The sequence below is a fragment of the Sciurus vulgaris genome (genome assembly GCF_902686455.1).
Source record: "Sciurus vulgaris genome assembly, chromosome: 4".
NCBI lineage: Eukaryota > Metazoa > Chordata > Mammalia > Rodentia > Sciuridae > Sciurus > Sciurus vulgaris.
In genome coordinates, this window is record NC_136464.1 from 58389131 (window position 1) to 58405425 (window position 16295).

Consider the following 16295-nt stretch of genomic DNA (forward strand, 5'->3'; position numbering starts at 1 on the left):
TTATTGTAAACAAAGGGATACATGTTGTTTCTGTTTGTACATGGAGTAACAGCATACCATTTGTGTAATCATACATTTACATAGGGTAATGGTGTTTGATTAGTTCTGTTTTTTTTCCTTCCCCCCACCCCTCCCACCCCTCTTTTCCCTCTATACAGTCCCTCCTTCCTCCATTATTGCCCCCCTCCCACCCCCCATTAGTGTCATCATCTGCTTATCAGCAAGATCATTCCTCCTTTGGATTTTTGAGATTGACTTATCTCACTTAGCATGATATTCTTCAATTTCATCCATTTGCCTGCAAATGCCATAATTTTATTATTCTTTATGGCTGAGTAATACTCCATTGTGTGGGTGTGTATATATATATATCACAATTTCTTTATCCATTCATCAATTGAAGGACATCTAGGTTGGTTCCACAATCTAGCTATTGTGAATTGAGCAGCTATGAATATTGATGTTGCTGCATCTTTGTAGTATGCTGATTTTAAGTCCTTTGGGTATAGGCCAAGGAGTGGGATAGCTGGGTCAAATGGTGGTTCCATTCCAAGCTTTCTGAGGAATCTCCATACTGCTTTCCAGAGTGACTGCACTAATTTGCAACCCCACCAGCAATGTATGAGTGTACCTTTTTCCCCACATCCTCGCCAACACCTATTGTTGCTTGTATTCTTGATAATTGCCATTCTAATTGGGGTGAGATGGAATCTTAGGGTAGTTTTGATTTGCATTTCTCTATTTACTAGAGATGTTGAACATTCTTTCATATATCTGTTGATTGCTTATAGATCTTCTTCTGTGAAGTGTCTGTTCATTTCCTTTGCCCATTTGTTGATTGGATTATTTGTATTCTTGGTGTTGAGTTTTTTGAGTTCTTCATATATTTTGGAAATTAGTGCTCTATCTAAAGTATGAGTGGCAAAGATTTTCTCCCACTCTGTAGGCTCTCTCTTCGCATTGCTGATAGTTTCCTTTGCTGAGGGAAAACTTTTTAGTTTGAATCTATTCCAGTTATGATTCTTGCTTTTATTTCTTGTGCTATGGGAGTCCTGTTAAGTAAGTCTGATCCTAAGCCGACATGTTGAAGATTTGGACCTACTTTTTCTTCTATAAGATGAAGTGTCTCTGGTCTGATTTCGAGGTCCTGATCCATTGTGAGTTGATTTTTGTGCAGGGTGAGAGATAGGGGTTTAGTTTCATTTTGCTTCATGTGGATTTCCAGTTTCCCAGCACCATTTCTTGAAGAGGCTATCTTTTCTCCATTGCATATTTTTGGCACCTTTGTCTAGTATGAGAAAACTAAATTTATGTGGGTTTGTGTCCATGTCCTCTATTCTGTACCATTGATCTATCTGTCTCTTTTGGTACCAATACCATGCCATTTTTCTTACTATTGCTTTGTACTATAGTTGAAGTTCTGATATTGCGATACCCCTGCTTCACTCTTCCCGCTAAGGATTGTTTTAGCTATTCTGGGTTTCTTATTCTTCCAGATGAATTTCATGATTGCTTGCTCTATTTCTGTAAGGTACATCATTGGGATTTTAATTGGAATTGCATTGAATTTGTATAGCACTTTTGGTAGTATGGTCATTTTAACAATATTAATTCTGCCTATCCAAGAACATGGGAAATCTTTCCATCTTCTAAGGTCTTCCTCCAATTTCTTTCTTCAATGTTTTATAGCTTTCATTGTAGAGATCTTTTACCTCTTTGGTTAGATTGATTCCCAAGTATTTTATTTATTTATTTTATTTTTTTTTTTGAGGCTATTGCAAATGGAGTTGTTTTCCTCATTTCCCTTTCAGACATTTCATCGCTTGTGTATAAAAATGCTTTAGATTTATGGGTGTTGATTTTATATCCTGCTATTTTGCTGAATTCATTTCTGAGGTCTAGAAGTTTTCTGGAGGAGTTTTTTTGATCCTCTAAATATAGAATCATGTCATCAGCAAATAGTGACATCTTAAGTTCCTCTTTTCCTGTTTGTTCCCTTTAATTTCTTTAGTCTGCTAATTGCTCTAGCTAGAGTTTCGAGGACAATGTTGAATAGAAGCGGTGAAAGAGGACATCCCTGTCTTGTTCCCGTTTTTAAAGGGAATGCTTCCAGTTTTTCTTCATTAAGAAAGATGTTGGCCATGGTCTTAGTATAAATAGCGTTTACAATGTTCAGGTATGTTCCTACTATCCCTATTGTTTCTAGTGTTTTGAGCATGAAGGGGTGTTGTATTTTGTCAAACACTTTTTCTGCATCAGTTGAAATAACCATATGATTCTTATCCTTAAGTCTATTGACATGATGGATTACGTTTATTGATTTACGGATGTTAAACCATCCTTGCATTCCAGGGATGAATCCCACTTGATCGTGGTGCACACTTTTCTTAATATTTTTTTGGATATGGTTTGCCAATATTTTGTTAAGGATCTTTGCGTCTATATTCATCAAGGATATTGGTCTAAAATTTTCTTTCCTTGATGTGTCTTTTCCTGGTTTGGGTATGAGGGTGATATTAGCTTCATAGAATGAGTTTGGTAGGGTACCCTCCTTTTCTATTTCCTGGAATACTTTGAGAAATATTGGAATGAGTTCTTCTTTGAAGGTCTTGTAGAACTTGACTGAGAATCTGTCTGGTCCTGGGCTTTCCTTGAATGTTAGGTTTTTAATGGCTTCTTTTATTTCGTTGCTTGATATTGATCTGTTTAAATTGTGAATGTCCTCCTGGTTCAGTTTGGGATGAACATATGTCTCTAGAAATTTGGCAATGTCTTCAGTAGTTTCTATTTTGTTGGAATACAGATTTTCTTTTTTTTTTAAATTTATTTTTATTGTACACAAATGGAATACATACTGTTTCTCTGTTTGTACATGAAGTAAAGTCATACCATTTGTGTAGTCATACTTTTACATAGGATAATAGTGTTTGATTCATTCCATTATTTTCTTCTTCCCCCCACCCCTCCCACCCTTTTTTTCCCTCTACACAGTTCCTCTTTGGAATACAGATTTTCGAAGTAGCTTCTTATTATGTTATGTATCTCAGTTGTGTCTGTGGTGATATTTCCTTTTTCATCACGAATTTTAGTAATTTGAGTTTTCTCTCTCCTTCTCTTTGTTAGTGTGACTAAGGGTTTGTCTATTTTGTTTACTTTTTCAAAGAACCAACTTTTTGTTTTGTCAATTTTTTGAATTTTTTCTTTTGTTTCCATTTCATTGATTTCAGCGCTGATTTAATGATTCCTGTCTTCTACTACTTTTGCTGTTATTCTGTTCTTCTTTTTCTAGGGCTTGAGATGTAATGTTAGGTCATTTAGTTGTTGACTTTTCATTCTTTTCTGGAATGCGCTCCATGCAATGAATTTTTCTCTTAGTACTGCTTTCATAGTGTCCAGAGATTTTGATGTGTTGTATCATCGTTCTCATTGACCTCTAAGAATTTTTTTATCTCCTCTCTGATGTTTTCTGTTATCCATGTTTCAGTCAATAGCATATTATTAGTCTCCAGGTGTTGGAGTAATTCTGTTTTTCATTTTGTCATTGATTTCTAATTCCATTCCATATTATCTGATAGAATACAAGGTAGTATCTCTATTTTTTGCACTTACTAATGACTGCTTTGTCGCATAACATATGGTCTATTTTCGAGAGGGTTCCATGTGCTGCCGAGAAGAAAGTGAATTTGCCCTTGATGGATGGAATATTCTATATATGTCTGTTAAGTCTAAGTTATTGATTGTGTTATGAGTTCTATGATTTCTTTGTTAGTTTTTGTTTGGAAGATCTAACCCATGGTGGACAGCAGGTGTTAAAGTCACCCAGAATTATTGTGTTGTGGTCTACTTGATCCTAGAATTGAGAAGGATTTGTTTGAGGTACAGGGATGCACCGTTGTTTCGGGCATAAATATTTACTATCATTATGTCTTCCTAATTTATGGTTCCCTTAAGCAGTGTGAAATGTCCTTTCTTTATCCCTTCTGACTAACTTTGCTTGAAGTCCACTTATCTGATATAAGGATGGAACCCCCCACTTTTTTACTGAGTCCGTGTGCGTGGTAGGTTTTTTCCCATCCTTTCACCTTTAGTCTGTGGATGTCTTTTTCTATGAGATGAGTCTCTTGAAGGCAGCATATTTTTGGGTCTTTCTTTTTAATCCATTCTGTCAGTCTGTGTCTTTTGATTGATGAGTTTAGGCCATTAACGTCAGGGTTATTATTGAGATATGATTTGTATTCCCAGTCATCTGGGCTTATTGTTGATTTTTAACTTGTCTTGGTTTCTCCTTTGGTGGATTTTTTCTCTAAGGTAGTTCCTCCATTTGATGACCAACCTACATTGTTGTTTTCATTCCTCCTCATGAAATATTTTGTTGAGAACACTTCTGTAGCACAGGCTTTCTATTTGTAAATTTTTTTTTAACTTTTGTTCTCATGAAAGGATTTATTTCATCTTGAAATCTGAAGGTTAGTTTTACTGGTTATAGGATTCTGGTGGCAACCATGTTTTTTTCAGAGCTTACAATATGTTGTTCCAGCCCTTCTAGCTTTTAGAGTCTGCATTGAGAATTCTACTGCTATCCTTATTGGTTTCCCCCTATATGTAATCTGATGCTTTTCTCTCGCAGCCTTCAAAATCCTATCTTTATTTTGCATGTTAGGCATTTTTGTTATCATGGTGTCTTGGTGTGGATCTTTTGTGATTTTGTGCATTTTGGTGTTCTGTGCGCCTCTTGTATTGATTTTCCATTTTATCTTCAGGTTTGGGAAATTTTCTGATATTATTCATTGAATAGGTTGTTCATTCCTTTGGTTGTATCTCTGTGCCTTCCTCAATCCCAATAATTCTTAAATTTGGTCTTTTCATGATGTCCCATAGTTCTTGGAGATTCTGTTCATGATTTTGTACCATCTTCCCTGTTTGGGCAACTTTTATTTTCAAGATTAAATATTTTGTCTTCATTGTCTGAGGTCTGTCTCCATGTGGTCTAATCTGTTGGTGATGCTTTCCATTGAGTTTTTATTGGTTTATTGTTTCCTTTATTTCATGGATTTCCATTTTAGTTTTTTTTTTTTTTTTTTTTTTGAGAAATCTTTATCTCTTTGTTGAAATGATCTTTTGCTTCCTGCAGTTGCTCTTTCAACTGCCTGTGGTATTATCATTCATTGCCTGCATTTACTCCTTATCTCATCCTTTGCTTCGCGAATCATCTTAATCATGTATAATCTGAAGTCCTTTTCTGACATTCCTTCTACCATACTGTCATTGGATCTATTAATATAGAATCTAGATTTGTTTGGATCATTTTCTTCCCTTGTTTTTTCATGTCATTCATGTATCTTCCCCTTTAGCAGTGCAGATCTGGGGTATTGTAGATTACCCCCTATAGGCTTATAGAGGCTCTATAGGTTTCCAAAACCTTTTCCTTTAAGGTGAGATCAATATTAGCAATGCCCAATTCAGACAGTATGCAATCCTAGACCAAATAGTTCCTATGGGGACATTAACAATATTGTCATAATAAACAGAATGAATTCAATTATTATCTTCAGTATAACAATAGATTTGCAATAAGGTCTGCAGTTTCTAATGGAGGACAAAGAGGATGCAGAGGGATGTAGGATGTAGCTGTTAATGGGATAGAAAAGAATATACAGAAGTTCTAGATAATAGAAAGAGTGAGAGTATAATCAAAGGAAATTGATGTTAGCATGCAAAAAGGGAGGAGAAAGAGACTCTGAGGGAACAGATAAACAAAAGGAAAGAGAGCAAGTAAAGTAAAGAAATAAAAACTTAAAATGTTCAATAAGGAGAAAAAAAATTCTACACTATAAAAGTCATATAGTATTTCAAACCTCCCAGTTTTCAGTAGCCTGATGCATGAGAGATACCTGACAATGAGCTTCAAGTCTCCAGCAGGCGTCTCAGTATAGGGATTTGCCCCACCTGAAGATGGGTTGCTTCGGCTTTAGGATTATCCAAGATGGCTGTTCTGGTTTCCAAATGTGTTGGCAAATAGGGAGCTGCAGCTTGGGGTGTGCGCATGGCCAGCTGGAGGTCCTGGAGCGGGGTGCAGTTGGTCAGGCAGGTGTCCTGGAGGTTGGTTGGTTTGGTGTGGTTGTGGGATCCTGGAGGCTGGGTGCAATCAGTCGGTCGGGGGTCCCGGTAATAGGGCGCAGTCCGTCTGGAGGTCCTAGCGGCAGGGAGCAGTCAGTCCATGTGAGGGCCCTCGAGGCAAGGAGTGATCAGTCGGGCTGAGGGATCCTGGAGACGGGGCTCAGTCAGTCTGGCCAGGGGTCCTATGGGGCCTGGCTGTTGTCTCAAAATGGGCGGGCAGCAACGTGTAATCAAACCTGCAGGGTACTGTGACAGTGAACTTCCAGGCAACATCAGGCAGCTGGTGCTCCACTGGTCAGTGATCAGTTTGCTGACTGTTTGTGGGACGATCGGGAGGTGAACCTCGTACAGTGGGTGATGGATAGGTGTAAGGCAGGCGATGGACAGGCAAGAGGCAGGCAAATGGCGGATGATAAGCGCCTGACAGTGAGCAATCTGCACTCAAAACAGGCGTTACTATGCTGGCAGACTACAGGTGATCACAGCAGACAAATGGAGTAAACAGCAGGGAATCAATAAGCAGCAAAAAACTCCCTCACCAAAAAACAGATATCCTCTGCTTGAAACTGGAATTACAGATGGACAAGGAATGCAGCCTCCCTCTAGTCCACCATCTTGGATCACCCCATACTACTTTTTAAAGCAGTTTTCACTTTGTTTATGAGCTGCTCTGGCTAGTGTCTTCAATCGTTATTCATTAGTTCATTAGTTCCTTCTTATCTGCTCTATTTTTTTTTTTTTTTTTTTTTTTCTTTTTTTGTTTCATGCATACCAAGCCCAGGTAGCAGGTAGCCCATTAGTTTGTCCTTCTTACCCCATCTAACTTTAGTCTTTTTTTATATCTGGTACTTAACCACTGACCCCCACCCCTTTTTTTTTCCCAGTTCTTTTTTTTTTTTTTTTTTTTTCCTGAGACAGGGTCTCATTAAGTTGCTAGTACCTCATTAAGATGCTTTTACTGAGGCTGGTTTTGAACTTGTAAGCCTCCATCCTCAATCTCCTTTCTATTTTTTAAATTTGAGACAATCCCTTTCTAAATCATTTACGTTTTGCTAAATTGTTGAGGCTAGCCTCAAATTTGTGATCCTCTTGCCTCATCCTCACACATCCATGTGTGCCATGGAGATTAGGTTTAAAAAATTTTTTTTTCCATCCAGGCATGGTCGCGCACACGTATAATCTCAATATTCCCAGTGACTTGAGAGGCTAAGGCAGGAGGATCTTAAGTTCAAAGATGGCCTTGCAATTTAGCTAGACCCTAAGCAACTTGAAAGAGACTCTCCTAAACAAAAAGTTTAAAAAGGACTGGGATGTTGCTCAGTGGTTAAGCATCCCTATGGTCAATCCCTGGTACAGAAAAAAAATGTTTTTCATTGTGTTGGGGTTGAGTCCAGGACCTCACACATGTCAAACAAGTTTTCCACCACTGGGCTAAATGATCATACCCGCGTTTTTAAAATTTTATTTTGAGCTGCATAGTTGGCCCACATCTGTAATCCCAGAGACTCTAGAGGCTGAGACAGGAAGATTGCAAATTTGAAGCCAGCCTCAGCAAATTATAAAATTATAAAAACAGGGCTGGGGATGTAATTCAGAGGTAGAACACCCTCTTACCTCAATTCCCAGTAATGGGATTTAAAAATATATTTTTTTCAAATTGTGAGACAAACTACACTGTTAATAAACATGGCTTCAGTTGTAACTTCAAAGCCTCAATTGCCCAGACTGGCCTCAAACTTAACGATCTTTCTGCTTTAGCCTCTTGAATAACTGGAATTATAGGTATGTATCACTGGATCCAGCTAACAATATACAATTTTGATACCATTTATTAGTATCACATGTGATAATGTTTATATCCCCACACTACCTGAAAACTCTCAAGCACAACTCAGATTTTCTATTTAAGCTGGTGGTTCAATTCCTTGTACTAAAAAGTTTTAAAAAGAGGTGGGATATAGGTCAGTGGTTGAACATCCCAGGTTCAATCCCCCAGTACAGTCAAAAAATAAAAATAAAAAAAAAAAAAAACTTCTACTTTGATGGTATCTATCTTTTAGTAGGGCTTCATGCTATATAATGCCCTCAATAAATGTTGCTAACAAATATACCAAAAACATTTAAATAAATATTACCTAAAGAATTTTTAATTTCTGAATAACAACACTAAGTACATAATTCCATGGTTATTATTATTATAAATTATTTCTTTGCAGTGCTGGGGATCGAACCCAGGGGCTTTGGTACATTTTGAGGCAAGCAACTCTACCCAACTGAACTACATCCCCAGCCCCATTATTGCTGAGTAATGTAAAATAATAATAGTCCAGTGTGGATGAATGCCATGTTTTGGCTTTTTTTTTTTGGGGGGAGGGGGGGGACTGATACCAAGGATTGAACTGAGGGGCACTCAACCACTAAGCACATCCCCCAGTCCCCTTTTTTAAAAAAATTTTATTTCAGAGCAGAGTCTCACTGAATTCCTTAGTGCCTCGCTTTTGCTGAGCTTGCCTTTTGACTCACAATCTCCTTCTTCGGTCTCCTGAGCCACTGCATGTAGCGTATGAAATGCATTTTTTACTTTAAACTACACTATTAATAAACATGTCTCAGTTGCAACTTCAAAGTCTCAAACTTCCAAATGTGTCCTCTTTACTGAGGCTTATTTCTGAGATCCAGAAAGACTGGGACTGGGAAATAGTTCAGTGGCAGAGTGCCTGCCTAGCAAGCCTCAGTTCCCAGCACAGCAAAACAAAAACAAAACAAAACAAAACAAACAAACAAACAAAACCACTATCAGATTGTTTGAGTTTTAACCTGGATGCCTCACTCATAGAAAATTCCCCCCTGCATAGGCCTTTTTTTGATGGGGTACTGGGGATTGAACCTGGGGCGCTTAACTACTAAGCAACATCCCCAGCCCTTTTTTATTTTGAGATAGGGTCTCCCTAGGTTACTTAGTGCCCCCCTAAAATTGCTGAGTCACTGGGATTTCCATGGGCCCTTTAAACTCACACCATTTATAATATGACATTGCAGGGTGCTGTGGTACATGCCTGCACAGAGGCAAGTGTGGTAGTCCCTAGCTACTCAAGAGACTGAGCTGGGAGGATCCATTGAGCCCCAGTCAATCAGCTTGGGCAACATGATAAGAGTCCCTCTCAAAGTAAACCATAACTGCTGGGCACAGTGGTGCACGCCTGCAATCCCACAGCACCAGGAAAAGAAAAAAAGACGTATCTTTCCCAAAGAGAGTGTGTGTTGTGTTTTATGTAATATGTGTTGTGCCGTCCAGGATTAAGTGGTCCAGAAATTCCACCATTATATCCTGTACAGAGATACCTATTGGGGGGGGAGGGTAAGGAAGATTAGAAGTACTTTGGAGTAAACAAGGGGAAAGGAAGCATAAAGAGGTGGATATGGGAATAGAAAAGATGGTAGAATGAATTGGGACATTACTTCCTATGGACAGATATAAATACACGACCAATGTTAAATTCCACATCGAGTTACAAGCAGCGAATTGGGAAATTTATACTCCTATGTGGTATAAATATGTCCAAAATATATTCTTCTGAGGCCTGGGGTTTTGTGGGCTCCAGTGGTAGAGTGCTTGCCTAGCAAGTGCACAGCACTGGGTTCCATTCTCAGCACCACGTATAAATAAATAAATAAAGGTCCATTGCAAAACTAAAAAAATTTAAATATATATATATAGCATTCTTCTCTCCTGTACTAACTAATTAAAAACAAATTTTAAAACTACTTATTGAGGCCTGGGGTAGGTGAGTGGTTAGGGAATATTCCATGCATGATTGAAGCCTTGCTTTGATCCCTAGCACCCCAATAAAGAGAAGTCAAGAAATCCTATTGAGCAAAATGAATGATAAACAAGGTTCAGTTTGTTGAGACGATGCAGTCCTTTTTTTTTTTTTTTTTTTTTTAACTGGAGATTGGAGTATTTTACACTGAGCCACTTTCCCTTTTTCAGACAGGGTATTATAAAATTATTTAAGTTCTCCTTAATGTGCTGAGGACTGACCTTGATCTTGGATCTCCTTCCCTCAGCATCCCCAACCACTGGGATTACAGATGTGGTACTACCAAGCCTGAACATTAATATTTAAGTATATTTATCATTATTTACTAGTTACAAATAAACATGGACAAAACAGATAATCCCTGTCTTTGTGGGGCATACATTCAGTTGAGGAAAATTGACCAATAAAAACATTATATATACATATAAAAAATGTATATATTACATATATACATTTTATATGTATATATGTGTTTTTTTTTCTTTTCTTTTTTTTTTTTTTTTAATGTGTGTGCTGGGGAGTTGAACCCAGGGCTTTGTGCATGTAAGCAAGCACTCTACAGCGAGCTAGATCCCCAGCCCTGTGGAAAGTCTTCAAACAGCAACGAAAGATGAATTTATAGGGAAAACCTGTTCAGCAGAAGGAGCCATAGTGCAAAGGTCCGTGTGGAGACTGCTTGGTGTTTACTGAAGGACAACAAAGAAGCCGGGTGACTAAAGGAGTCACAGTTTTTGAGATCAGAGATATGGTAGGAATGTCACTAGGTCATTTTAAGAATTTGAGGTTTCTCTGTGGGTTAAGATGAGAGCTCACAATACTTGTTTTATGTTTTAAAGGATGACTTGACTGCTATGCTAAGGCTAGACAGCAGAGGGCAATAAAAACCAGGGAGACTAGGGAATTAAGTTGTGGACTGAGAATAGAGTTGCTATTTACAGATAGTAGGAAGCTGTAGGAATAGTGTGTTTGGGAAAGAAGATCAGGAATTTAATTTTGAATATGATAAATTGATGCCAGTTAAATATACAAATGGAGATGTTGAGAGGCATGGGGATCCACACCAATAGTTCCAGCTATTACTAGGTTGAAGAAAGGGAGATCGCTTGAGCTCAGGAATTGAAGACCAGATTGGGCAACACCAATGAGAACCCATCACAAAAAAAAAAAGAAAAAAAAGAAAAAATGAAACCACACAGTTTGGGGAGTTGGATGAGAAGTGGAGAATATTTAAAAATCATGAGGTTTGAGTGTTGTGCTTTGGCAGCACATTTACTAAACTTGGAAGATACAGAGATTAGCATGGCCCCTGAGCAAGGATGACATGCAAATTAGTGAAGCATCCATAGTAAAAAAGAAAAAAATTATGTTTGTGTGAGGTCATCGAGAGTGAGTTTCCTTTTTTCTTTTTATATAGCCAAGACACACAGACTGAATTCTGAGACACTAGAAATAATCTGCAGTTTGGGAAGTTTAGGAGTAATCAAGCTGAGTAGGTTGAAGAGGAAATAATTGGATGTTTAAATCACTGGAGTTGTTGCTGCAGGTTCTGTCCTTGTCCCTGATGCCAATTCCCAATAACAAGGACAGGGGTTTTGAGATTAGGGGAAAAAGAAGGTTTATTACTTGCTAGAAAGGCAAAACTTAGGAAATTCTTGTCCTAACAGCTATGATTCTGCCCATCAGCAGGACAGGGGTCTTTTAAAGAGGCACTCAACCAGCTAACATTTCACATGTTTTTCTTTTGGAGTAGCAATTCATTTGTTAATTGGGAGACAATCATTTCTGAGATCTTCTGCTGCTATCCCCAAAGTCTGGATTACTGTTCCTATGGTAAGTGTGTGTTCAAGGACAGATAACTCTGCCTATAATGGGGAAGAAAGGTAATCCTGTTTCCCCTGAGATTAGGAAGGGGAAAGATATGGAGGAGTAGGGAGAGGAAGAGAAAGAAATATGTCCATGATAAAAATAAAATATTTTTATAAGCAGGGGCTGGGATTGTGGCTCAGTGTAGTGCACTTGCCTGCATAGTGAGGCACTGGGTTCACTCCTTAGTGAAAGCACCCCAAAATCCACTCCGGACACTGGAACTCATGGAAGAGATTTTATTAGCTGACTGACGAGGTGTCTGCTCTCAGAGTGAGAGCGAGAGAAAATGAGAGAGAGGGAGTATGAGAGATGAGAGTGATGAGGAGAGAGAGAAAAAAAAAAAAAAAACAAGTGAGAGAGGAGAGAAAAAGAAAAGTAGAGTGAGAGAAAGTGAGAGTAGAGTAAAGGAGAGAGAGAATAGAGAAAGAATGTCAGTGGAGCTAATCTTAAGTAGTGGAATTTCCCCGGGCTACATAACAATGGACCAATGACTGGCGAGCAGGTTGCTGACTAACATCTGGGCCAATGACTGACTAGGAAGTTGGTGGGTTGGAATCTAGATTGTAAAATGTGTTGGGGGAGGGAGAATAATGGTGGTAGCAAAATAGCAGAATCTGATGCCAATATTCCTCCCTTTTTGTTTTTATAGGTACTGGGAGTGGGACAATGGTCTTTCTTCTGTAGCTTCTTCCTGCAGGTTAGGGGTGAAGAGTCTCATTCTGCCAATAGAGGGAAGGCTGGACCAGGCTGAACACAATGGCAATGAGAATGAAGAAACACTCAAAAGTGCTAGCGCCAAATCCAGTTGAAGAGATAGAGGGTGCGGTAGAAGCAGCCAAAAGGAGGTGTTCAGGTTTGCAGGAAGAACAAAGATCAGGTTTAGTGAGCAAGAAAGAGAAAGCTTGAAGATAAGGAATCGCTTTCTGTCTGCCCACTTGCTCACAGAAGTTGTATGCCATCACATGGTCATTTTGTATTGATTATCTAAAGGATAAATTTTGGTGGTTTTAGGCTGGGGGTCAGGTAAAGGAATTTAAGATTATCTAGTAGGCACCCCAGGGGTGAATCTGCTGGAATAGAGGACCCAGATCCCATGGTGGAGACTGATACAGCCGAGTCTCCGAGGCGTCCCGAGGTCACAAACTAGTTAGCTGGAGATGAGAAGACAGTACAATGATGGGGTTTGCCACCCAGCCATCAGTGTGTGCCGGGCAAAAGCCAAGAGAGTTGAGGACCTGACATCGGGATTTTCGAGATAGCAAGTGAAGAGAATCTCCACCATAAAGATTGGGAACCCACGCGTCAGATAAGGTCAACTAAGGGGGCCAGCTACTACTGTAAAAGTTGTGGCTGGGGGAACCCCCACTCCTCAAACACGGAAGGGCACCAGACTATCAATGATCACAACTCAGTCAGGAGTGTTTAAGTAGACTAGGGGGAAACTCACCAATCTGAAGCTGGTGTCTGGATGTTCAGGAGAGTCCAGGCAAATGAAAGGTGAGACCAGCATCTTGGGGACTGGGATGAAAGATGGGGCTCCTTTCACCTAAGTGGCGGTTGAAGAACCCATCCAAATCACAGCAATAATGAAAGCACCCAGAACCACTCCGGACGAGGGAACTCACACAAGAGATTTTATTAGGCAGATGAACAGTGTCTGCTCTGGAGAGAGAGAGAGAGAGAGAGAGAGAGAGAGAGAGAGAGAGAGAAAGAAACATGAAAGAGTGAGAGTAAGGGAGAGAGAAAGAATGGCGGTGGAGCTACTCTTTTTTTTTTTTTAATTAAAATCTTTTTTATTTTTAGAGACACATTTTGATTCATTATATACAAATGGGGAACAAATTTTCATTTCTATGGTTGTACACAATGTAGGTTCACAGCATTCATGTAATCATACATATATACAGGGTAATACTGTCTGTTTCATTCAACTGTATTTCCATCCCCACCCCTCCCACCCCTTTTTCCTCTACACCATCCAAAGTTCCTTCATTCTTCTCTTCCCCCTGCCACCCCCTCCCATTATATATTGTCATGCATTTATCAGAGAAAACATTTGGCCTTTGGTTTTTGGGGCTTGGCCTATTTCACTTAGTGTGATATTTTCCAACTTCATCCATTTACCAGCAAATGTCATAATTTTATTCTTCTTTATGACTGAGTAATTTTCCATTGTGTATATATACCACAGTTTCTTTATCAATTCATCAACTGAAGGGCATCTAGGCTAGTTCCACAATCTAGCTATTGTGAATTCAGCTGCTATGAACACTGATGTGGCTGCATCACTATAGTATGCTGATTTTAAGTCCTCTGGGTATAAATCGAGGAGTGGGATAGCTGGATCAAAGGGTGGGCCCATTCCAGGTTTGCTGAGGAATTTCCATACTGCTTTCCAGAGTGGCTTCATCAATTTGCAACTCCACCAGCAATGCATGAGTGTGCCTTTTTCCCCACATCCACGCCAACACTTATTATTGTTGTGTTCTTGATAATAGCCATTCTAATTGGAGTTAGATGAAATCTTAGGGTGGTTTTAATTTGCATTTCTCTCATTACTAGGGATGATGAGCACTTTTTCATATATTTGTTTATCACCTATATATCTTCTTCTGTGAAGTGTCTGCCCATTTCCTTAGCCCATTTATTGATTGGGTTCTTTGTATTTGGGTGTAAATTTTTTAAGTTCTTTATAAACTTTGGAGATTATTGGTCTGTCTGAAGTATGTGTGGGAAAGATTTTCTCCCATTCTGTAGGCTCTCTTTTCACATTGTTGATTGTTTCCTGTGCTGAGAAAAACTTTTTAGTTTGAATCTATCCCATTTATTGATTCTTGCTTTTATTTCTTGCACTATGGGGGTCTTTTTAAGGAAGTCTGGTCCTAAGCCAACATGATGGAGATTCAGGCCTACTTTTTCTTCTATTTGGTGAAGGGTCTCAGGTCTAATTCCTAGATCCTTGATCCATTTTGAGTTGAGTTTTGTACAGGGTGAGAAGTCTGTGTCTTTGATTGATGAGTTTAGTCCATTAACATTCAGGGTTATTATTGAGATATGATTTGTATTCCATTCATTTGGGGAAAAAAAATCTGCACTATAACAGTCATATAGTATTCAAACCTCCCAGTCTTCAGTAGCCTGATGTATGAGAGGTACCTAATAATGAGTTTCCTGTCTCCAGCAGGCATCTCAGCATGGGATTTGCCCCACATAAAGATGGGAGCTTCTGCTTCCTGGATAATCCAAGATGGCTGCACTGGCTTCCAAATGTGTTGGCAAATGGGGAGCTGCAGCTTGGGGCATGCGCATGGTCAGCTGGGGACCTTGAGGTGAGGTGTGGTTGGTGTGGTTGAGGGGTCCTGGAGACTGGGCTGGGTCAATCCAGGTGGGGGTCCTGAAGTTCCTGGCTCTTGTCTCAAAATGGCGGCGGACATGTGTAACCAATCCTTTGGGTCCTGTGACAGTGAACTTCCAGGCAAAAGCAGGCAGCTGGCGATCCACTGGCAGTGTGCGGTCAGTCTGCTGACTACTGCCAGATGATCAGCAGGTTGACCAGGGCGATGGGTGATGGGTAGGTGAAAGGTAGGTGATGGGCAGGAAAGAGGCAGGCAAGTTGTGGATGATAGGCGCCGGTCAGTGAGCAATCTAACTGCAGGTGATTGCAGTGGACAAATGGGGTAAACAGCAGGGGATCAATAAGTAATAAAGACTGTCTCACCAAGAAACAAATATCCTCTGCTTGAAACCCAAGTTATGGAACAACAAGGAACTCAGTCTCCCTCTAGTCTGCCATCTTGGATCTCTGGATATTAATATTTAATATTTTTAAAGGGTGCTTTTGACTTTTATGATTTTAAAAATATTAACTTTTGGTACTAGGGATTGAACTCAGAGGTAATTTTCCACTGAGTTACATCCCCAACTCTTTTAAAATATATATATATATATATATATATATATATATATGTTGTAGATGGACAGAACACTTTTGTTTTTTTCATGTGGTGCTTAAGATTTGAATCCAGTGTGTCACAAGTGCTAGGCAAAGCACTGTACCACTGAGCTACAACTCCAGTCCCCTGTGTTATGGGGCGCAACTTAAGAACAAACTGATCACCACTGAGAAGTCCAAATTTGAGAGTCTTTATTAAGTCAGTCGGCTTACTTTCTCACACAATGTCCCAAAAAATGGCTATTGGGAGAACAACCCCGACCATAGGGTTGTAGGGCTTCTTCAAAGTCCCCAGAAACCACTCCGGATACAGAAACTCACACAAGAGATTTTATTAAGTGTCAACAGGCAGAGTATCTCCCTGCAGGGTGAGAGAGAGAAAATGAAAGAAGGAGAGAGAGTGAAAGGCAGGAGGAGAGAGCATTAAAGTGAGGAGGAAAGAGGGAGTGAAAATGGCAGGGGAGCTATTCTTAAGTAGTGGAATTTCATGGGCTAATAACAACGGACCAATGGCTGGCTAGGAAGTTCTCCAGCTAACA